General features: G+C 50.1%; 1 protein-coding gene across 2 annotated transcripts in view; it reads left to right on the forward strand.

Annotated features, from left to right (window-relative positions):
* Positions 1 to 255: 255 nt before the first annotated feature.
* Positions 256 to 23,767, forward strand: part of HAO2 (hydroxyacid oxidase 2) — a 43,883-nt gene continuing 20,371 nt past the window's right edge. The window contains exon 1 of one of the 2 annotated variants that reach the window (XM_077293612.1): positions 256 to 533. The gene's annotated coding sequence lies outside the window, so the exon portion shown is untranslated. Of the gene's footprint in view, positions 534 to 19,146; positions 19,561 to 23,767 lie in introns of those variants that run through there. The other variant, XM_077293611.1, reaches the window with a different exon arrangement.

A 23,767-nucleotide genomic window follows, 5' to 3' on the forward strand; every position in this document is an offset into this window, starting at 1 on the left:
AGTGCTCGGGGGTGTCTGGTCCCGGGGGGGTGTAGTGCTGGGGGGTGTCTGGTCCCGGGGGTGTAGTGCTCGGGGGTGTCTGGTCCCGGGGGTGTAGTGCTCGGGGGTGTCTGGTCCCGGGGGGTGTAGTGCTCGGGGGTGTCTGGTCCCGGGGGTGTAGTGCTCGGGGGTGTCTGGTCCCGGGGGGTGTAGTGCTCGGGGGTGTCTGGTCCCGGGGGTGTAGTGCTCGGGGGTGTCTGGTCCCGGGGGTGTAGTGCTCGGGGGTGTCTAGTCCTGGTGCTGGGGTCGGTGATGATATAATCCGCTGGTGTCGCCGTCTCCATTTCTGTGATCCGTGACCTCTACATCACGCAGCGGCGGGGGGGGGGCTGAGCTCAGGGGAAACATCTGAGCGGTCTCTAACCGGCGACCCTGGTGACAGTATGGTGGCGCCCCCCAGCGGCGGGTGGAGGAGAATAATCTCTATATAAAGACCAGCACTGATGTCACATGTAGAGGCAGCTGCTGCAGGACATCTAGAGATCACAGCACAGGTACAGATAATGTCTTACCACTGACGTTCTTTCTGATGGAGTCGTCACTTTCCCGTTTTTTCCATCTGGCCCAGACCGACATGACAACTTCTCCAGCCAGGACTCGTCTGCAGAGAATACAACACAGACACATCTGACCTCTGTGCCCCCCACATAGACTATAATGTACTCACAGCCCCCTATATACAGTGGGTACGGAAAGTACTCAGACCCCTTTACATTTTTCACTCTTTGTTTCATTGCAGCCATTTGGTAAATTCTATAAAGTTCCTTTTTTCCTCATTAATGTTCACTCTGCACCCCATCTTCACTGAAAAAAACAGAAATGTAGAAAGTTTTGCAAACTTATCAAATAAAAAACTGAAATATCACATGGCCATAAGTCTTCAGCCCCTTTGCTCAGACACTGATATGTAAGTCCCATGATGTCCATTTCCTTGTGATCCTCCTTGAGATGGTTCTCCTCCTTCACTGGAGTCCAGCTGTGTGTAATTACACTGATAGGACTTGATTCGGAGAGGCGCACACCTGTCTATATAAGACCTCACAGCTCACAGTGCATGTCAGACCAAATGATTATCATGAGGCCAAAGGAACTGGCGAAGGAGCTCAGAGACAGAATTGTGGCAAGGCACAGATCTGGCCATGGTTACAACAGAATTTCTGCAGTACTGAAGGTTCCTAAGAGCACAGTGGCCTCCGTAATCCTTAAATGGAAGAAGTTTGGGACCACCAGAAGTCTTCCTAGACCTGGCCGTCCAGCCAAACTGAGCAAACGTGGGAGAAGAGCCTTGGTGAGAAGGTAAAGAAGAACCCCAAGATCACTGTGGCTGAGCTCCAGAGATGCAGTAGGGAGATGGGAGAAAGTTCCACAAAGTCAACTATCACTTCAGCCTCCACCAGTCAGGCCTTTATGGCAGAGGGGCCCGACGGAAGCCTCTCCTCAGTGCAAGAAATATGAAAGCCGCATAGAGTTTGCTGAAAAAAAAACCATGAAGGACTCCCAGACTGTGAGAAATAAGATTCTCTGGTCTGATGAGATGAAGATAGACCTTTATGGTGATAATTCTAAGCGGTATGTGTGGAGAAACCAGGCACTGCTCATCACCTGCCCAATACAATCCCCACAGTGAAGCATGGTGGTGGCAGCATCATGCTATGGGGATGTTTTCAGCTGCAGGGACAGGACGACTGGTTGTCTTTGAAGGAAACATGAATGCGGCCAAGTACAAAGATATCCTGGATGAAAACCTCTTCCAGAGTGCTCTGGACCTCAGACTTGGCCGAAGGTTCACCTTCCAACAAGACAATGACCCTAAGCACACAGCTAAAATAACAAAGAAGAAGCGGCTTCAGAACAACTCTGTGACCATTCCTGACCGGCCCAGCCAGAGCCCAGACCTTAACCCAATGGAGCATCTCTGGAGAGACCTGAAAATGGCCGTCCACCAACGTTCACCATCCAACCTGACGGAACTGGAGAGGATCTGCAAGGAAGAATGGCCGAGGATCCCCAAATCCAGGGGAGGAAAACTTGTAGCATCATTCCCAAGAAGACTCATGGCTGTACTAGCTCAAAAGGTGCTTCTACTCAATACTGAGCAAAGGGGCTGAAGACTTATGACCATGTGATAGTTCAGGTTTTATTTTTTATTAAATTTGCAAAAATTTCTACATTTCTGTCCATAACACTTTTTTCCAATCTTCCTCTGTCCAATGTCTGTGTTCTTTTGCCCATATTAATCTTCTCCTTTTATTAGCCAGTCTCAGATACGGCTTTTTCTTTGCCACTCTGCCCTGAAGGCCGCATCCCGGAGTCACCTCTTCACTGTAGACGTTGACACTGGCGTTTTGTACTATTTAATGAAGCGTCAGTTGAGGACCTGTGAGGCGTCGATTTCTCAAACTACAGACTCTGATGTACTTGGTCTTGTTGCTCAGTTGTGCAGCGCGGCCTCACACTTCTCTCTACTCTGGTTAGAGCCTGTTTGTGCTCTCCTCTGAAGGGAGTAGGACACACCGTTGTAGGAAATCTTCAGTTTCTTGGCAATTTCTCACATGGAATAGCCTTGTAATATCACACATGTAATGCAGACACTGCCATATAATATCACACATGTAATACACACTCCCATATAATATCACACATGTAATACACACTCCCATATAATATCACACATGTAATACAGACACTCTCATATAATATCACACATGTAATACAGACACTCCCATATAATATCACACATGTAATGCAGACAGTCTCATATAATATCACACATGTAATACAGACACTCCCATATAATATCACACATGTAATGCAGACACTCCCATATAATATCACACATGTAATGCAGACACTCCCATATAATATCACACATGTAATGTAGACGGTCTCATATAATATCACACATGTAATACAGACACTCCCATATAATATCACACATGTAATGCAGACACTCCCATATAATATCACACATGTAATGCAGACACTCCCATATAATATCACACATGTAATGTAGACGGTCTCATATAATATCACACATGTAATGCAGACACTCCCATATAATATCACACATGTAATGCAGACACTCCCATCGTTTAATATCACACATGTAATACAGACACTCCCATATAATATCACACATGTAATGCAGACACTCCCATATAATATCACATGTGTAATGCAGACACTCCCATCGTTTAATATCACACATGTAATACAGACACTCCCATATAATATCACACATGTAATGCAGACACTCCCATATAATATCACATGTGTAATGCAGACACTCCCATATAATATCACATGTGTAATGCAGACACTCCCATATAATATCACACATGTAATGCAGACACTCTGGTTAGAGCCTGTTTGTGCTCTCCTCTGAAGGGAGTAGGACACACCGTTGTAGGAAATCTTCAGTTTCTTGGCAATTTCTCACATGGAATAGCCTTGTAATATCACACATGTAATGCAGACACTGCCATATAATATCACACATGTAATACACACTCCCATATAATATCACACATGTAATACACACTCCCATATAATATCACACATGTAATACAGACACTCCCATATAATATCACACATGTAATACACACTCCCATATAATATCACACATGTAATACACACTCCCATATAATATCACACATGTAATACAGACACTCCCATATAATATCACACATGTAATACAGACACTCCCATATAATATCACACATGTAATGCAGACACTCCCATATAATATCACACATGTAATGCAGACACTCCCATATAATATCACACATGTAATGCAGACACTCCCATATAATATCACACATGTAATGCAGACAGTCTCATATAATATCACACATGTAATGTAGACACTCCCATATAATATCACACATGTAATGTAGACACTCCCATATAATATCACATGTGTAATGCAGACAGTCTCATATAATATCACACATGTAATACAGACACTCCCATATAATATCACACATGTAATGCAGACAGTCTCATATAATATCACACATGTAATGCAGACACTCCCATATAATATCACACATGTAATGTAGACACTCCCATATAATATCACACATGTAATGTAGACACTCCCATATAATATCACACATGTAATGTAGACACTCCCATATAATATAACATGTAATGCAGACACTCCCATCGTGTAATATCATATGTGTAATACAGACACTCCCCGTGTAATAGCACACATGTGATCCTCGTGGTCCAGTACGTGTCTTTGGCTTCTGTGATCTTGTGCTGGTTTTTGCGCTGCTGCGGTTTTGGTGCTGTTTCCCCGGTCGTTTCAGGTCGCGGCTGTGACCTCATGGTTATTCCGCCCCGTTGTGCTGCAGACGTCCCCGCGCTGCGTCATTGTGACCGGCCTAATCCTGGTAACAGATTCCACATGTGCCGGAGGGCAGTCACCGACGCTGGCAGCGCCCGACGCGTCACCTGACCCATCACATCATAATTACCGCATTATTACAGCCTGCGGCACCGTGTGTACCGGGACCTGGGGGAGCCGGCGGAGGCTGCAAGTGATTACACGGGTCAGCGAGGCCCCGAGCACAGCGTGCCACCCCTGCGCCAATCCCGGACCCCCACATGTCAGCACCACTGAGCTGAGACAGTATCACACAGGATAGGATTAGATACAGGCTCAGCAGTCAGTATCACACAGGAGAGGATTAGATACACGGCTCAGCAGTCAGTATCACACAGGAGAGGATTAGATACACGGCTCAGCAGTCAGTATCACACAGGATAGGATTAGATACACGGCTCAGCAGTCAGTATCACACAGGATAGGATTAGATACACGGCTCAGCAGACAGTATCACACAGTATAGGATTAGATACAGGCTCAGCAGTCAGTATCACACAGGAGAGGATTAGATACACGGCTCAACAGTCAGTATCACACAGGATAGGATTAGATACACAGCTCAGCAGTCAGTATCACACAGTATAGGATTAGATACACGGCTCAGCAGTCAGTATCACACAGGATAGGATTAGATACACAGCTCAGCAGTCAGTATCACACAGGATAGGATTAGATACACAGCTCAGCAGTCAGTATCACACAGGATCGGATTAGATACACAGCTCAGCAGTCAGTATCACACAGGAGAGGATTCGATACACAGCTCAGCAGTCAGTATCACACGAGAGGATTAGATACACAGCTCAGCAGACAGTATCACACAGGATAGGATTAGATACACAGCTCAGCAGTCAGTATCACACAGGAGAGGATTAGATACACGGCTCAGCAGTGAGTATCACACAGTATAGGATTAGATACACGGCTCAACAGACAGTATCACACAGGAGAGGATTAGATACACGGCTCAGCAGTCAGTATCGCACAGGAGAGGATTAGATACACAGCTCAGCAGTCAGTATCACACAGGATGGGATTAGATACACAGCTCAGCAGTCAGTATCACACAGGAGAGGATTAGATACACAGCTCAGCAGTCAGTATCACACAGGATAGGATTAGATACACGGCTCAGCAGACAGTATCACACAGGAGAGGATTAGATACACGGCTCAGCAGTCAGTATCACACAGGATAGGATTAGATACACGGCTCAGCAGACAGTATCACACAGGATAGGATTAGATACACGGCTCAGCAGACAGTATCACAGGATGGGATTAGATACATGGCTCAGCAGTCAGTATCACACAGGAGAGGATTAGATACACGGCTCAGCAGACAGTATCACACAGGATAGGATTAGATACACGGCTCAGCAGTCAGTATCACACAGGATAGGATTAGATACACGGCTCAGCAGACAGTATCACACAGGAGAGGATTAGATACACGGCTCAGCAGACAGTATCACACAGGATGGGATTAGATACACGGCTCAGCAGACCGTATCACACAGGATAGGATTAGATACACGGCTCAGCAGACAGTATCACACAGGAGAGGATCAGATACACGGCTCAGCAGTCAGTATCACACAGGAGAGGATTAGATACACGGCTCAGCAGTCAGTATCACACAGGATAGGATTAGATACACGGCTCAGCAGTCAGTATCACACAGGAGAGGATTAGATACACAGCTCAGCAGACAGTATCACACAGGAGAGGATTAGATACACAGCTCAGCAGTCAGTATCACACAGGATAGGATTAGATACACGGCTCAGCAGACAGTATCACACAGGATAGGATTAGATACACGGCTCAGCAGTCAGTATCACACAGGATAGCATTAGATACACGGCTCAGCAGTCAGTATCACACAGGAGAGGATTAGATACACGGCTCAGCAGACAGTATCACACAGGAGAGGATCAGATACACGGCTCAGCAGTCAGTATCACACAGGATAGGATTAGATACACGGCTCAGCAGTCAGTATCACACAGGATAGGATTAGATACACAGCTCAGCAGTCAGTATCACACAGGAGAGGATCAGATACACAGCTCAGCATACTATCACACAGGAGAGGATTAGATACACAGCTCAGCAGTCAGTATCACACAGGATAGGATTAGATACACGGCTCAGCAGTCAGTATCACACAGGAGAGGATTAGATACACGGCTCAGCAGTCAGTATCACACAGGAGAGGATCAGATACACGGCTCAGCAGTCAGTATCACACAGGAGAGGATTAGATACACGGCTCAGCAGACAGTATCACACAGGAGAGGATTAGATACACGGCTCAGCAGACAGTATCACACAGGAGAGCATTAGATACACGGCTCAGCAGTCAGTATCACACAGGAGAGGATTACATACACGGCTCAGCAGTCAGTATCACACAGGAGAGGATTAGATACACGGCTCAGCAGACAGTATCACACAGGAGAGCATTAGATACACGGCTCAGCAGTCAGTATCACACAGGAGAGGATTAGATACACAGCTCAGCAGACAGTATCACACAGGAGAGGATTAGATACACGGCTCAGCAGTCAGTATCACACAGGAGAGGATTAGATACACTGCTCAGCAGTCAGTATCACACAGGAGAGGATTAGATACACGGCTCAGCAGACAGTATCACACAGGATAGGATTAGATACACGGCTCAGCAGACAGTATCACACAGGATAGGATTAGATACACAGCTCAGCAGACAGTATCACACAGGAGAGGATTAGATACACGGCTCAGCAGTCAGTATCACACAGGAGAGGATTAGATACACTGCTCAGCAGTCAGTATCACACAGGAGAGGATTAGATACACGGCTCAGCAGTCAGTATCACACAGGAGAGGATTAGATAAACAGCTCAGCAGTCAGTATCACACAGGATAGGATTACATACACGGCTCAGCAGTCAGTATCACACAGGAGAGGATTAGATACACGGCTCAGCAGACAGTATCACACAGGATAGGATTAGATACACGGCTCAGCAGACAGTATCACACAGGATAGGATTAGATACACAGCTCAGCAGTCAGTATCACACAGGAGAGGATTAGATACACGGCTCAGCAGACAGTATCACACAGGATAGGATTAGATACACGGCTCAGCAGACAGTATCACACAGGATAGGATTACATACACGGCTCAGCAGACAGTATCACACAGGAGAGGATTAGATACACGGCTCAGCAGTCAGTATCACACAGGAGAGGATTAGATACACGGCTCAGCAGTCAGTATCACACAGGAGAGAATTAGATACACGGCTCAGCAGTCAGTATCACACAGGAGAGGATTAGATACACGGCTCAGCAGACAGTATCACACAGGATAGGATTAGATACATGGCTCAGCAGACAGTATCACACAGGAGAGGATTAGATACACGGCTCAGCAATCAGTATCACACAGGAGAGGATTAGATACACAGCTCAGTAGTCAGTATCACACAGGAGAGGATTAGATACACGGCTCAGCAGTCAGTATCACACAGGATAGGATTAGATACACGGCTCAGCAGTCAGTATCACACAGGAGAGGATTAGATACACAGCTCAGCAGTCAGTATCACACAGGAGAGGATTAGATACACGGCTCAGCAGTCAGTATCACACAGGAGAGGATTAGATACACGGCTCAGCAGTCAGTATCACACAGGAGAGGATTAGATACACGGCTCAGCAGACAGTATCACACAGGATAGGATTAGATACATGGCTCAGCAGTCAGTATCACACAGGAGAGGATTAGATACACAGCTCAGCAGTCAGTATCACACAGGATAGGATTAGATACACAGCTCAGCAGTCAGTATCACACAGGAGAGGATTAGATACACAGCTCAGCAGTCAGTATCACACAGGAGAGGATTAGATACACGGTTCAGCAGTATCACACAGGATAGGATTAGATACACGGCTCAGCAGTCAGTATCACACAGGAGAGGATCAGATACACGGCTCAGCAGACAGTATCACACAGGATAGGATTAGATACACAGCTCAGCAGTCAGTATCACACAGGATAGGATTAGATACACGGCTCTGCAGTCAGTATCACACAGGAGAGGATCAGATACACGGCTCAGCAGACAGTATCACACAGGAGAGGATTAGATACACGGCTCAGCAGTCAGTATCACACAGGAGAGGATCAGATACACAGCTCAGCAGTCAGTATCACACAGGATAGGATTAGATACACGGCTCAGCAGTCAGTATCACACAGGAGAGGATCAGATGCACAGCTCAGCAGTCAGTATCACACAGGATAGGATTAGATACACAGCTCAGCAGTCAGTATCACACAGGAGAGGATTAGATACACGGCTCAGCAGATAGTATCACACAGGAGAGGATTAGATACACGGCTCAGCAGACAGTATCACACAGGAGAGGATTAGATACACGGCTCAGCAGTCAGTATCACACAGGAGAGGATCAGATACACGGCTCAGCAGTCAGTATCACACAGGAGAGGATCAGATACACAGCTCAGCAGTCAGTATCACACAGGATAGGATTAGATACACGGCTCAGCAGTCAGTATCACACAGGAGAGGATTAGATACACGGCTCAGCAGTCAGTATCACACAGGAGAGGATTAGATACACGGCTCAGCAGACAGTATCACACAGGAGAGGATTAGATACACGGCTCAGCAGTCAGTATCACACAGGAGAGGATCAGATACACGGCTCAGCAGATGGCAGCTCAGGGGTACGGGACATGGCTGTATCAGTTATCAGGGGTGCAGTGAGCGCAGAGCAGCCTGATGGTTCGGGGAACCCTCTCCTGGTAGCTGGGGTTGGTCCTGGCTGTAGTTCTGGCCTCTGGGAGAGCTGGGTGACGTGTTTGTCCATCGATAGTTCTGACAATACTGCACTGATCAGACCCTGCAGAGGGAATGTGGGGTGTCAGCTCCTGGGGGGCTGCTGAGCTCTGTAGTGCTCTGTGTATGAGCGGCCAGGAGGAGCAGGAGAGGGCTGTGACCTGAGTATTACACGTCCTCTGTGGCGTTCAGAGACACGAGCTTGAAGTCACCTTCTTAAGGTGCGTGTCCACGGGCCGGATTACATCCAGATGAGCTGCGTACAACTGCAGCATTCAACCCGCAGCGTCCAGATGTTACAGCACAGTGGAGGGGATTATGCGTGCGAACATGCACCCGGCGGCCCTGCGTTTACGGACATGCGGCGCGTCTTTTTAGAACTCAGCATGTCTGTTTACCTTCCGCTCCGTCGCCACAAGGTAAATAACGGGGTCCTATGTGTGGGGTGCGGAGATTCCGGATGTGTGCAATGAACACCTCCGGAATCATCGCGCGTACAGAAAGGGGCGGCACTTTGCACGGAGCGGGTTTTTTGCTCCGTCCAAAGCGCCAACAATCCGGACCATGGACACGCAGCCTTATTTTGCTTTTTTATGTTTTTTACAGATTTCACAACAAAAGTAAAAAATGACAATAAAAAAGTCCGCTGCAGGGAGGTGCCTGGTGTGAATATACTGCAGGGAGGAGCCTGGTGTGAATATACTGCAGCGAGGAGTCTGGTGTGAATATACTGCAGGGAGGAGCCTGGTGTGAATATACTGCAGCGAGGAGCCTGGTGTGAATATACTGCAGGGAGGAGCCTGGCGTGAATATACTGCAGGGAGGAGCCTGGCGTGTATATACTGCAGGGAGGGGCCTGGCGTGAATATACTGCAGGGAGAAGCTTGGCGTGAATATACTGCAGGGAGGAGCCTGGTGTGAATATACTGCAGGGAGGAGCCTGGTGTGAATATACTGCAGGGAGGAGCCTGGTGTGAATATACTGCAGGGAGGAGCCTGGTGTGAATATACTGCAGGGAGGAGCCTGGTGTGAATATACTGCAGGGAGGAGCCTGGTGTGAATATACTGCAGGGAGGAGCCTGGTGTGAATATACTGCAGGGAGGAGCCTGGTGTGAATATACTGCAGGGAGGAGCCTGGTGTGAATATACTGCAGGGAGGAGCCTGGTGTGAATATACTGCAGGGAGGAGCCTGGTGTGAATATACTGCAGGGAGGAGCCTGGTGTGAATATACTGCAGGGAGGAGCCTGGTGTGAATATACTGCAGGGAGGAGCCTGGTGTGAATATACTGCAGGGAGGAGCCTGGTGTGAATATACTGCAGCGAGGAGCCTGGTGTGAATATACTGCAGCGAGGAGCCTGGTGGGAATATACTGCAGCGAGGAGTCTGGTGTGAATATACTGCAGCGAGGAGTCTGGTGTGAATATACTGCAGGGAGGAGCCTGGTGTGAATATACTGCAGCGAGGAGCCTGGCGTGAATATACTGCAGGGAGGAGCCTGGCGTGAATATACTGCAGGGAGGAGCCTGGCGTGTATATACTGCAGGGAGGGGCCTGGCGTGAATATACTGCAGGGAGAAGCTTGGCGTGAATATACTGCAGGGAGGAGCCTGGTGTGAATATACTGCAGGGAGGAGCCTGGTGTGAATATACTGCAGGGAGGAGCCTGGTGTGAATATACTGCAGGGAGGAGCCTGGTGTGAATATACTGCAGGGAGGAGCCTGGTGTGAATATACTGCAGGGAGGAGCCTGGTGTGAATATACTGCAGGGAGGAGCCTGGTGTGAATATACTGCAGCGAGGAGTCTGGTGTGAATATACTGCAGGGAGGAGCCTGGTGTGAATATACTGCAGCGAGGAGCCTGGTGTGAATATACTGCAGGGAGGAGCCTGGCGTGAATATACTGCAGGGAGGAGCCTGGCGTGTATATACTGCAGGGAGGGGCCTGGCGTGAATATACTGCAGGGAGAAGCTTGGCGTGAATATACTGCAGGGAGGAGCCTGGTGTGAATATACTGCAGGGAGGAGCCTGGTGTGAATATACTGCAGGGAGGAGCCTGGTGTGAATATACTGCAGGGAGGAGCCTGGTGTGAATATACTGCAGGGAGGAGCCTGGTGTGAATATACTGCAGGGAGGAGCCTGGTGTGAATATACTGCAGGGAGGAGCCTGGTGTGAATATACTGCAGGGAGGAGCCTGGTGTGAATATACTGCAGGGAGGAGCCTGGTGTGAATATACTGCAGGGAGGAGCCTGGTGTGAATATACTGCAGGGAGGAGCCTGGTGTGAATATACTGCAGGGAGGAGCCTGGTGTGAATATACTGCAGGGAGGAGCCTGGTGTGAATATACTGCAGGGAGGAGCCTGGTGTGAATATACTGCAGGGAGGAGCCTGGTGTGAATATACTGCAGCGAGGAGCCTGGTGTGAATATACTGCAGCGAGGAGCCTGGTGGGAATATACTGCAGCGAGGAGTCTGGTGTGAATATACTGCAGCGAGGAGTCTGGTGTGAATATACTGCAGGGAGGAGCCTGGTGTGAATATACTGCAGCGAGGAGCCTGGCGTGAATATACTGCAGGGAGGAGCCTGGCGTGAATATACTGCAGGGAGGAGCCTGGCGTGTATATACTGCAGGGAGGGGCCTGGCGTGAATATACTGCAGGGAGAAGCTTGGCGTGAATATACTGCAGGGAGGAGCCTGGTGTGAATATACTGCAGGGAGGAGCCTGGTGTGAATATACTGCAGGGAGGAGCCTGGTGTGAATATACTGCAGGGAGGAGCCTGGTGTGAATATACTGCAGGGAGGAGCCTGGTGTGAATATACTGCAGGGAGGAGCCTGGTGTGAATATACTGCAGGGAGGAGCCTGGTGTGAATATACTGCAGGGAGGAGCCTGGTGTGAATATACTGCAGGGAGGAGCCTGGTGTGAATATACTGCAGGGAGGAGCCTGGTGTGAATATACTGCAGGGAGGAGCCTGGTGGGAATATACTGCAGGGAGGAGCCTGGTGGGAATATACTGCAGGGAGGAGCCTGGTGGGAATATACTGCAGGGAGGAGCCTGGTGGGAATATACTGCAGGGAGGAGCCTGGTGGGAATATACTGCAGGGAGGAGCCTGGTGGGAATATACTGCAGGGAGGAGCCTGGTGGGAATATACTGCAGGGAGGAGCCTGGTGGGAATATACTGCAGGGAGGAGCCTGGTGTGAATATACTGCAGAGAGGAGCCTGGTGTGAATATACTGCAGGGAGGAGCCTGGTGTGAATATACTGCAGGGAGGAGCCTGGTGTGAATATACTGCAGGGAGGAGCCTGGTGTGAATATACTGCAGGGAGGAGCCTGGTGTGAATATACTGCAGGGAGGAGCCTGGTGTGAATATACTGCAGGGAGGAGCCTGGTGTGAATATACTGCAGGGAGGAGCCTGGTGTGAATATACTGCAGCGAGGAGTCTGGTGTGAATATACTGCAGCGAGGAGTCTGGTGTGAATATACTGCAGGGAGGAGCCTGGTGTGAATATACTGCAGCGAGGAGCCTGGCGTGAATATACTGCAGGGAGGAGCCTGGCGTGAATATACTGCAGGGAGGAGCCTGGCGTGTATATACTGCAGGGAGGGGCCTGGCGTGAATATACTGCAGGGAGAAGCTTGGCGTGAATATACTGCAGGGAGGAGCCTGGCGTGAATATACTGCAGGGAGGAGCCTGGTGTGAATATACTGCAGGGAGGAGCCTGGTGTGAATATACTGCAGGGAGGAGCCTGGTGTGAATATACTGCAGGGAGGAGCCTGGTGTGAATATACTGCAGGGAGGAGCCTGGTGTGAATATACTGCAGGGAGGAGCCTGGTGTGAATATACTGCAGGGAGGAGCCTGGTGTGAATATACTGCAGGGAGGAGCCTGGTGTGAATATACTGCAGGGAGGAGCCTGGTGTGAATATACTGCAGGGAGGAGCCTGGTGTGAATATACTGCAGGGAGGAGCCTGGTGTGAATATACTGCAGGGAGGAGCCTGGTGTGAATATACTGCAGGGAGGAGCCTGGTGTGAATATACTGCAGGGAGGAGCTTGGTGTGAATATACTGCAGCGAGGAGCCTGGTGTGAATATACTGCAGCGAGGAGTCTGGTGTGAATATACTGCAGGGAGGAGCCTGGTGTGAATATACTGCAGCGAGGAGCCTGGTGTGAATATACTGCAGGGAGGAGCCTGGTGTGAATATACTGCAGGGAGGAGCCTGGTGTGAATATACTGCAGGGAGGAGCCTGGTGTGAATATACTGCAGGGAGGAGCCTGGTGTGAATATACTGCAGGGAGGAGCCTGGTGTGAATATACTGCAGCGAGGAGCCTGGTGTGAATATACTGCAGCGAGGAGCCTGGTGTGAATATACTGCAGGGAGGAGCCTGGTGTGAATATACTGCAGGAAGGAGTCTGGTGTGAATATAGTGCAGGGAGGTGGGTGGTGGGTGCTACAGTGTGAATGCTTCGGTGCGGTGGGTGCCGCGGTGCAGTGTTGGTGCTTTTGGTGCTGGTTTTGGTGCGGGTGCTGCGCTCTCTGCCGGCTCAGTCCGCAGCGCCTCGTCCTAATATAATGTCGCTCTCGGTTTCGCCCCCGGCCTCCGCCCCTCCCCCGCCCTCTCCCATTATTCCATTAATTCTGTGCTTTTTACATTTCTGCTTTTTCGGATCCCCATAATCTGCGGCAGCTGCTGCGATCTTAGCGCTCCGTGCTGTCCCCCGTGCTGTCTCCGCTCTTCCATCACTTGTCGTATTCCGCCCCCTTTAGGTTATAACCTGACAGTGCAGTCGTGACTCGTTCTGTTACCGGATATCCACAGACCGTGGCGCTGTATGTCCACAAGATGACGGGATTCCAAGGAGCAAACTGAGTAGCGGCAGGTGGGGACTTACCATCAGCCTCCTCATTGTTTGGCCACTGTATTGGGCTATTAATTGCGCACTGTATGCTGGTATATGGTTCAGTGCAGCGGTATTATATGGACACGGTGCAGCGGTATTATATGGACACGGTGCAGCGGTATTATATGGACACGGTGCAGCGGTATTATATGGACACGGTGCAGCGGTATTATATGGACACGGTGCAGCGGTATTATATGGACACGGTGCAGCGGTATTATATGGACACGGTGCAGCGGTATTATATGGACACGGTGCAGCGGTATTATATGGACACGGTGCAGCGGTATTATATGGACACGGTGCAGCGGTATTATATGGACACGGTGCAGCGGTATTATATGGACACGGTGCAGCGGTATTATATGGACACGGTGCAGCGGTATTATATGGACACGGTGCAGCGGTATTATATGGACACGGTGCAGCGGTATTATATGGACACGGTGCAGCGGTATTATATGGACACGGTGCAGCGGTATTATATGGACACGGTGCAGCGGTATTATATGGACACGGTGCAGCGGTATTATATGGACACGGTGCAGCGGTATTATATGGACACGGTGCAGCGGTATTATATGGACACGGTGCAGCGGTATTATATGGACACGGTGCAGCGGTATTATATGGACACGTGCAGCGGTATTATATGGACACGGTGCAGCGGTATTATATGGACACGGTGCAGCGGTATTATATGGACACGGTGCAGCGGTATTATATGGACACGGTGCAGCGGTATTATATGGACACGGTGCAGCGGTATTATATGGACACGGTGCAGCGGTATTATATGGACACGTGCAGCGGTATTATATGGACACGGTGCAGCGGTATTATATGGACACGGTGCAGCGGTATTATATGGACACGGTGCAGCGGTATTATATGGACACGGTGCAGCGGTATTATATGGACACGGTGCAGCGGTATTATATGGACACGGTGCAGCGGTATTATATGGACACGGTGCAGCGGTATTATATGGACACGGTGCAGCGGTATTATATGGACACGGTGCAGCGGTATTATATGGACACGGTGCAGCGGTATTATATGGACACGGTGCAGCGGTATTATATGGACACGTGCAGCGGTATTATATGGACACGGTGCAGCGGTATTATATGGACACGGTGCAGCGGTATTATATGGACACGGTGCAGCGGTATTATATGGACACGGTGCAGCGGTATTATATGGACACGGTGCAGCGGTATTATATGGACACGGTGCAGCGGTATTATATGGACACGGTGCAGCGGTATTATATGGACACGGTGCAGCGGTATATGGACGCGGTACAACGATATATGGACACGGTGCAGCGGTATTATATGGATGCGGTGCAGCGGTATTATATGGACTCTGCAGCAGTATTATATGGACGCGGTACAGCGGTATTATATGGACTCAGTGCCGCAGTATTATATGGACGCGGTACAACGATATTATATGGACACGGTGCAGCGGTATTATATGGATGTGGTGCAGCGGTATTATATAGACACGGTGCAGCAGTATTATATGTACGTGGTTCAGCGGTATTATATGGACACGGTGCAGCGGTATTATATGGACACGGTGCAGCAGTATTATATGGACGCAGTACAGCGATATATGGACACGGTGCAGCGGTACTATAGGGACAAGGTACAGCATTATTAGGTGGACACGGTGCAGCAGTGTTATGTGGACGCAGTGCAGCGGTATTATATGAATGCAGTACAGTGGTATTTTATGGACGCGGTACAACGGTTTTATATAGATGCGGTACATTGGTATTATATGGATGCGGTACAGTGGGGTTATATAGATGCGGTACATTGGTATTATTTGGACATGGTGCAGCATTATTATATGGACGCAGTGCAGCGGTATTGCATGGACACAGTTCAGTGGTATTGTATGGATGCAGTTCAGCAGTATTATATGGACACGGTGCAGCGGCATTATATGGACACTATGGCATTATTATATAAACACTGTATGGAGGCATGATATAGAGACTGGCGGCATTATACGGACATTGTCAGCCGCCACCACCTTCTTTGACCACTTTACCACCTGGCTACTTCATTTCCTCTCCGCTGACATCCCCACTATCATCATGGGCGACATCCTCATTGACACTCCCCTCTCAGCTGTCACTAAACTTCTATCTCTCACTTTTTCCTTCGGCCTCACTCAATGGTCTTCTGCAACCACTCAGAAAGATGGTCACACGCTGGACCTCCTCTTCACCCGCCTCTGCTCCCTATCTAACCTCTCTAACTCACCTCTACCTCTTTCTGACCACAACCTACTCACATTCTCTTCCCTCTCCACTCCTTGTCTACAATCCCCACCCCAACTTGCACACCCTCGCAGAAATCTTAAACACCTTGATCTACACTCGCTCTCTGAATCCCTCCTCCCTCTCACAGACATAAATTCTCTACACAATGCGGATGCCGCTGGCGCTTTGTATAACGCCACAATAGCTGTAGCTCTGGAATCTCTTGCCCCTCTCACACATACTAAAGCTTGCAAAATCAACAGACAGCCCTGGCACACCAGCCTGACCAAAGAACTGAGGCAGACTTTCAGGGTTGCTGAGCGGAGATGGAAAAGATCCCACTCCAACAAGCACTTCATCGCATTCAAACAGTCCCTCACTACTTTCAAGACCACACTCGCCACAGCAAAACAAACCTACTTCTCATCTCTCATATCCTCCCTGTCTCACAACCCTAAACAGTTATTCTACACCTTCAATTCTCTCCTCCGTCCCCCAGCACCTCATCCCTCCCCACTCATCTCAGCTGAAGACTTTGCCTCATTTTTCAAGCAGAAGATTCATAACATCAGAGACAGTTTTGGTCAACAACCCCCAGAGCCCTTCCTCCCGACTTCCCAGCCCTCCACCTCCAAAACCAACTTCTCCACCATTACAGAAAATCGACTCTCCACTCTACTCTCAAGATCGCATCTCACCACCTGTGCACTTGACCCGATCCCTTCCCACTTCATCCTAAACCTCACCACAGTCTTCATTCCAACCCTAACCCATCTCTTCATCACTAACAACTGGTGTTTTCCCCTCAAGCTTTAAACATGCCTCAATCACACCTATCCTCAAAAAGCCCTCTCTTGACCCATCCTCTGTATCTAGCTATCGCCCTATATCACTTCTCCCCTATGCCTCAAAACTACTGGAACAACACGTCTACCTTGAATTCTCCTCCCATCTCTCTTCTTGCTCCCTCTTCGACCGCTTACAATCTGGCTTCCGGTCACACCACTCCACTGAAACTGCCCTAACTAAGGTCACCAACGACCTCTTAACCGCCAAGAGCAAGCGACACTACTCTGTCCTCCTCCTCCTGGACCTGTCCTCCATCTTTGACACAGTGGACCATTCCCTATTATTACAGACCCTTTCATCCCTTGGCATCACAGACTTGGCCCTATCCTGGATCTCATCATACCTAACAGACCGGACATTCAGCGTCTCCCACTCACACACCACCGCCAAAGCTAACGGACAATACTCTGTCCTCCTCCTTCTAGATCTGTCCTCTGCTTTTGACACAGTTGACCACTGCCTCCTACTACAGATCCTCTCATCCTTTGGCATCAAAGACCTCGCCCTCTCCTGGATCTCCTCATACCTTTTCAACCGCACATTCAGCGTTTCCCACTCCCACACTACCTCCTCATCCCACCCTCTCTCTGTTGGAGTCCCGCAAGGTTCAGTCCTAGGGCCCCTGCTCTTCTCCATTTACACCTTTGGCCTGGGACAGCTCATAGAATCTCACGGCTTTCAGTATCACCTCTATGCTGATGACACACAGATCTACATCTCTGGACCAGATATCACCTCCCTACTAACCAGAATCCCACAATGTCTATCCGCTATTTCATCCTTCTTCTCCGCTAGATTTCTAAAACTTAACATGGACAAAACAGAATTCATCATCTTTCCCCCATCTCACGCGACCCCCCAATGAACCTATCCATTACAGTAAATGGCTGCCCACTCTCCCCAGTCCCAGAAGCTCGCAGCCTCGGGGTAATCCTTGACACTGATCTCTCCTTCAAACCACATATCCAAGCCCTTTCCACTTCCTGCCGACTTCAACTCAAAAATATTTCACGGATCCGTACATTCCTCAACCAAGAATCTGCAAAAACCCTAGTCCATGCCCTCATCATCTCTCGCCTCGACTACTGTAACCTCCTGCTCTGTGGCCTCCCCTCAAACACTCTCGCACCCCTCCAATCTATTCTAAACTCAGCTGCCCGACTAATCCACCTGTCCCCCCGCTATTCCCCGGCCTCTCCCCTCTGTCAATCCCTTCACTGGCTCCCCATTGCCCAGAGACTCCAGTACAAAACCCTAACGATGACGTACAAAGCCATCCACAACCTGTCTCCTCCTTACATCTGTGACCTCGTCTCCCGGTACTTTCCTGCACGCAACCTCTGATCCTCACAAGATCTCCTTCTCTACTCCCCACTTATCTCCTCTTCCCACAATCGTATACAAGATTTCTCTCGCGTATCCCCCCTACTCTGGAACTCTCTACCACAACACATCAGACTCTCACCTACCATCGAAACCTTCAAAAAGAACCTGAAGACCCACCTCTTCCGACAAGCCTACAACCTGCAGTAACCACCGATCAACCAACCGCTGCATGACCAGCTCTACCCTCTCCTCCTGTATCCTCACCCATCCCTTGTAGATTGTGAGCCCTCGCGGGCAGGGTCCTCTCTCCTCCTGTATCCTCACCCATCCCTTGTAGATTGTGAGCCCTCGCGGGCAGGGTCCTCTCTCCTCCTGTACCAGTTATGACTTGTATTGTTTAAGATTATTGTACTTGTTTTTATTATGTATACCCCTCCTCACATGTAAAGCGCCGTGGAATAAATAGCGCTATAATAGTAAACAATAATATTATGCAGACACTGTATGGCGGTGTTATCCAGATATTGGTTGGCAGTGTTATTTTCTAGTTGCCATCATCACTTTCTTCCTGGACAGTGCCGCTCCGTTGGGCGCAGGTCTTGTGTAATATGTCCCTGAGCTCTCCTGTCCCTCCACCCTGACCACATCCCCCGGCTACGGGACAATGTGCTCCCAGATACAAAGCCAGAGGTCAGGACGGGGTTAATCCTTTGCGGACTGTTTGTTCAGGAAGCATAGTGACAGGCGGCGGCGTACGTCTGCGCTGTTGTTGGACGCGATTGGATGGCAGAAGGTGTTGGGTCTTGGACTTTAGACAGAGAGGGGTACAAGGGCCCCCGTACAGCCGGACCTGCTGGATCCAGAGCCGATATACAGGTGAGCGGCACGTGAGTGTGGGCCGGGGGCTGCGAGGGGGTGCAGACTGCCAATGCTGCAAGTCTGGTAATGGCACAACACGGCAGTGATAATGCCCAGCACCCTGTGAGCAGGAAAGGCAAGCGCGCCCCCCAGAGCTCGTAATACAGCGGCTGATATCATGTAACGTCTGGGGGTTATATCAGTGCTACAAGCCACATATACTGTGGGGACAGAGCCTTTATGTCTTTATCCTTGTCTGCACACACAAAAGATTTCACAGGTCACATCATGAAAACACTTCATAAACTCATAAAGTAGAACGATAGAAGGTGAATGATTAATCTGCGTTATCTGTACAACCTGAAACGTCTCCATAAAGCGAATCCTGATCCTGAGATACACAGCCGGTGATTTGCAACAATAAGGTTGCAGAGGTCTTGAGACAGCTCCCAGGTGTTCCCCATCATGAGATATTTCCTGTGTGGCCCCTTGGTAATGAGACACCTTTTTACAGACCATCAGGTGAACCAGCTGATATTATTTTAGTGACAGGATTGCTCCTAATTGCTGACAGATCTCAGCCGGTGTCAGGACTTTCCTGAGCTTTTTGTTCCTCTCTTTTTTCATCTGTTGGATACTTTACCCTGTGTCATTTCTCATTATTTCACTTAATTTATGGACATCTCTGGTGATTTCTTTCCTGTGTTGGATTGGATGGGTTGTTACCGATATCTGGTGAGTATTTCATGTCAATAGCAGCTTTGCCATAGATTTACTGAGAACACTGGTGACGTGTTCAGTACTTATTTCACCGGCTGCATGTCCCCCATCCTGGCATACATGTCCCCCATACTGGCATACATGTCCCCCATCCTGGCATACATGTCTCCCATCCTGGCCAGTATATCCCCCATCCTGGCCTGCATGTCCCCCATCCTGGCCTGCATGTCCCCCATCCTGGCCAGTATATCCCCCATCCTGGCCAGTATATCCCCCATCCTGGCATACATGTCCCCCATCCTGGCCTGCATGTCCCCCATACTGGCATACATGTCCCCCATCCTGGCATACATGTCCCCCATACTGGCATACATGTCTCCCATCCTGGCCAGTATATCCCCCATCCTGGCCAGTATATCCCCCATCCTGGCATACATGTCTCCCATCCTGGCCAGTATATCCCCATCCTGGCCAGTATATCCCCCATCCTGGCCAGTATGTCCCCCATCCTGGCCTGCATGTCTCCCATCCTGGCCAGTATATCCCCCATCCTGGCCAGTATATCCCCCATCCTGGCCAGTATATCCCCCATCCTGGCCAGTATGTCCCCCATCCTGGCCAGTATGTCCCCCATCCTGGCCAGTATGTCCCCCATCCTGGCCAGTATGTCCCCCATCCTGGCCTGCATGCCCCCATCCTGTCATACATGTCTCCCATCCTGGCCTGCATGTCTCCCATCCTGGCCAGTATATCCCCCATCCTGGCCTGCATGTCCCCCATCCTGGCCTGCATGTCCCCCATCCTGGCCAGCATATCCTCCATCCTGGCCAGTATATCCCCCATCCTGGCATACATGTCCCCCATCCTGGCCTGCATGTCCCCCATCCTGGCCTGCATATCCTCCATCCTGGCCAGTATATCCCCCATCCTGGCATACATGTCCCCCATCCTGGCATACATGTCCCCCATCCTGGCATACATGTCCCCCATCCTGGCCTGCATGTCCCCCATCCTGGCATGCATATCCTCCATCCTGGCCAGTATATCCCCCATCCTGGCATACATGTCCCCCATCCTGGCCTGCATGTCCCCCATCCTGGCCTGCATGTCCCCCATCCTGGCATACATGTCCCCCATCCTGGCATACATGTCTCCCATCCTGGCCAGTATATCCCCCATCCTGGCCAGTATATCCCCCATCCTGGCCAGTATATCCCCCATCCTGGCATACATGTCTCCCATCCTGGCCAGTATATCCCCCATCCTGGCCAGTATATCCCCCATCCTGGCATACATGCCTCCCATCCTGGCCAGTATATCCCCCATCCTGGCCAGTATATCCCCCATCCTGGCCAGTATATCCCCCATCCTGGCATACATGTCTCCCATCCTGGCCAGTATATCCCCCATCCTGGCATACATGTCTCCCATCCTGGCCAGTATATCCCCCATCCTGGCCAGTATGTCCCCCATCCTGGCCTGCATGTCCCCCATCCTGGCATACATGTCTCCCATCCTGGCCTGCATGTCTCCCATCCTGGCCAGTATATCCCCCATCCTGGCCTGCATGTCCCCCATCCTGGCCTGCATGTCCCCCATCCTGGCCAGTATATCCCCCATCCTGGCCAGTATATCCCCCATCCTGGCATACATGTCCCCCATCCTGGCCTGCATGTCCCCCATCCTGGCATACATGTCCCCCATCCTGGCCTGCATGTCCCCCATCCTGGCATACATGTCCCCCATCCTGGCCTGCATATCCCCCATTCTGGCCTGCATGTCCCCCATCCTGGCCTGCATGTCCCCCATCCTGGCCTGCATGTCCCCCATCCTGGCCTGCATGTCCCCCATCCTGGCCAGTATATACCCCATCCTGGCCAGTATATCGCCCATCCTGGCCAGTATATCCCCCATCCTGGCCAGTATATCCCCCATCCTGGCCTGCATGTCCCCCATCCTGGCCTGCATGTCCCCCATCCTGGCCTGCATGTCCCCCATCCTGGCCAGTATATACCCCATCCTGGCCAGTATATCGCCCATCCTGGCCAGTATATCCCCCATCCTGGCCAGTATATCCCCCATCCTGGCATACATGTCCCCCATCCTGGCATACATGTCCCCCATCCTGGCATACATGTCCCCCATCCTGGCATGCATGTCCCCCATCCTGGCCAGTATATCCCCCATCCTGGCATGCATGTCCCCCATCCTGGCATACATGTCCCCCATCCTGGCATACATGTCTCCCATCCTGGCCTGCATGTCCCCCATCCTGGCCTGCATGTCCCCCATCCTGGCATACATGTCCCCCATCCTGGCATACATGTCCCCCATCCTGGCATACATGTCCCCCATCCTGGCATGCATGTCCCCCATCCTGGCCTGCATGTCCCCCATCCTGGCCTGCATGTCCCCCATCCTGGCATGCATGTCCCCCATCCTGGCCTGCATGTCCCCCATCCTGGCATGCATGTCCCCCATCCTGGCCTGCATGTCCCCCATCCTGGCATGCATGTCCCCCATCCTGGCATACATGTCCCCCATCCTGGCATGCATGTCCCCCATCCTGGCCTGCATGTCCCCCATCCTGGCATGCATGTCCCCCATCCTGGCATGCATGTCCCCCATCCTGGCATACATGTCCCCCATCCTGGCATACATGTCTCCCATCCTGGCATACATGTCCCCCATCCTGGCCTGCATGTCCCCCATCCTGGCATACATGTCCCCCATCCTGGCATACATGTCCCCCATCCTGGCATACATGTCTCCCATCCTGGCCTGCATGTCCCCCATCCTGGCCAGTATATCCCCCATCCTGGCCAGTATATCCCCCATCCTGGCCAGTATATCCCCCATCCTGGCATGTACAGATGCTTCTCACTAAATTAGAATATCAACAAAAAGGTAATTTATTTCAGTTCTTCAATACAAAAAGTGAATCTTATATGTTATATAGAGTCATTACACACAGAGTGATCTATTTCACATGTTTATTTCTGTTAATGTTGATGATTATGGCTTACAGCCAATGAAAACCAACAAGTCATTATCTCAGTAAATTAGAATAATTAACAAACACCTGTAAAGGCTCCTAAGCATTTATAAAGGTCCTTAGTCTGTTTCAGTAGCTCCACAATCATGGGGAAGACTGCTGATTGACAGATGTCCAGAAGGCGTCACTGACACACTCCACAAGGAGGGGAAGCCACAAAAGGTCATTGGTAAAGAAGCCGGCTGTTCACACAGTGCTGTATCCAAGCATATTAATGGAAAGTGGAGTGGAAGGAAAAAGTGTGGTAGAAAAAGGTGCACAAGCAACCGGGATAACTGCAGCCTGGAAAGGATTGTTAAGAAAAGGCCATTCAGTAATGTGGGGGAGATTCACAAGGAGCGGACTGCTGCTGGAGTCATTGCTTCACCACACACAGACGTGTCCAGGACATGGGCTACAAGTGTCACATTCCTTGTGTCAGCCACTCATGACCAATAGACAACGCCAGAA

This window comes from Ranitomeya variabilis, chromosome 3 (genome assembly GCF_051348905.1).
Source record: "Ranitomeya variabilis isolate aRanVar5 chromosome 3, aRanVar5.hap1, whole genome shotgun sequence".
NCBI classification, from domain to species: Eukaryota; Metazoa; Chordata; class Amphibia; order Anura; family Dendrobatidae; genus Ranitomeya; species Ranitomeya variabilis.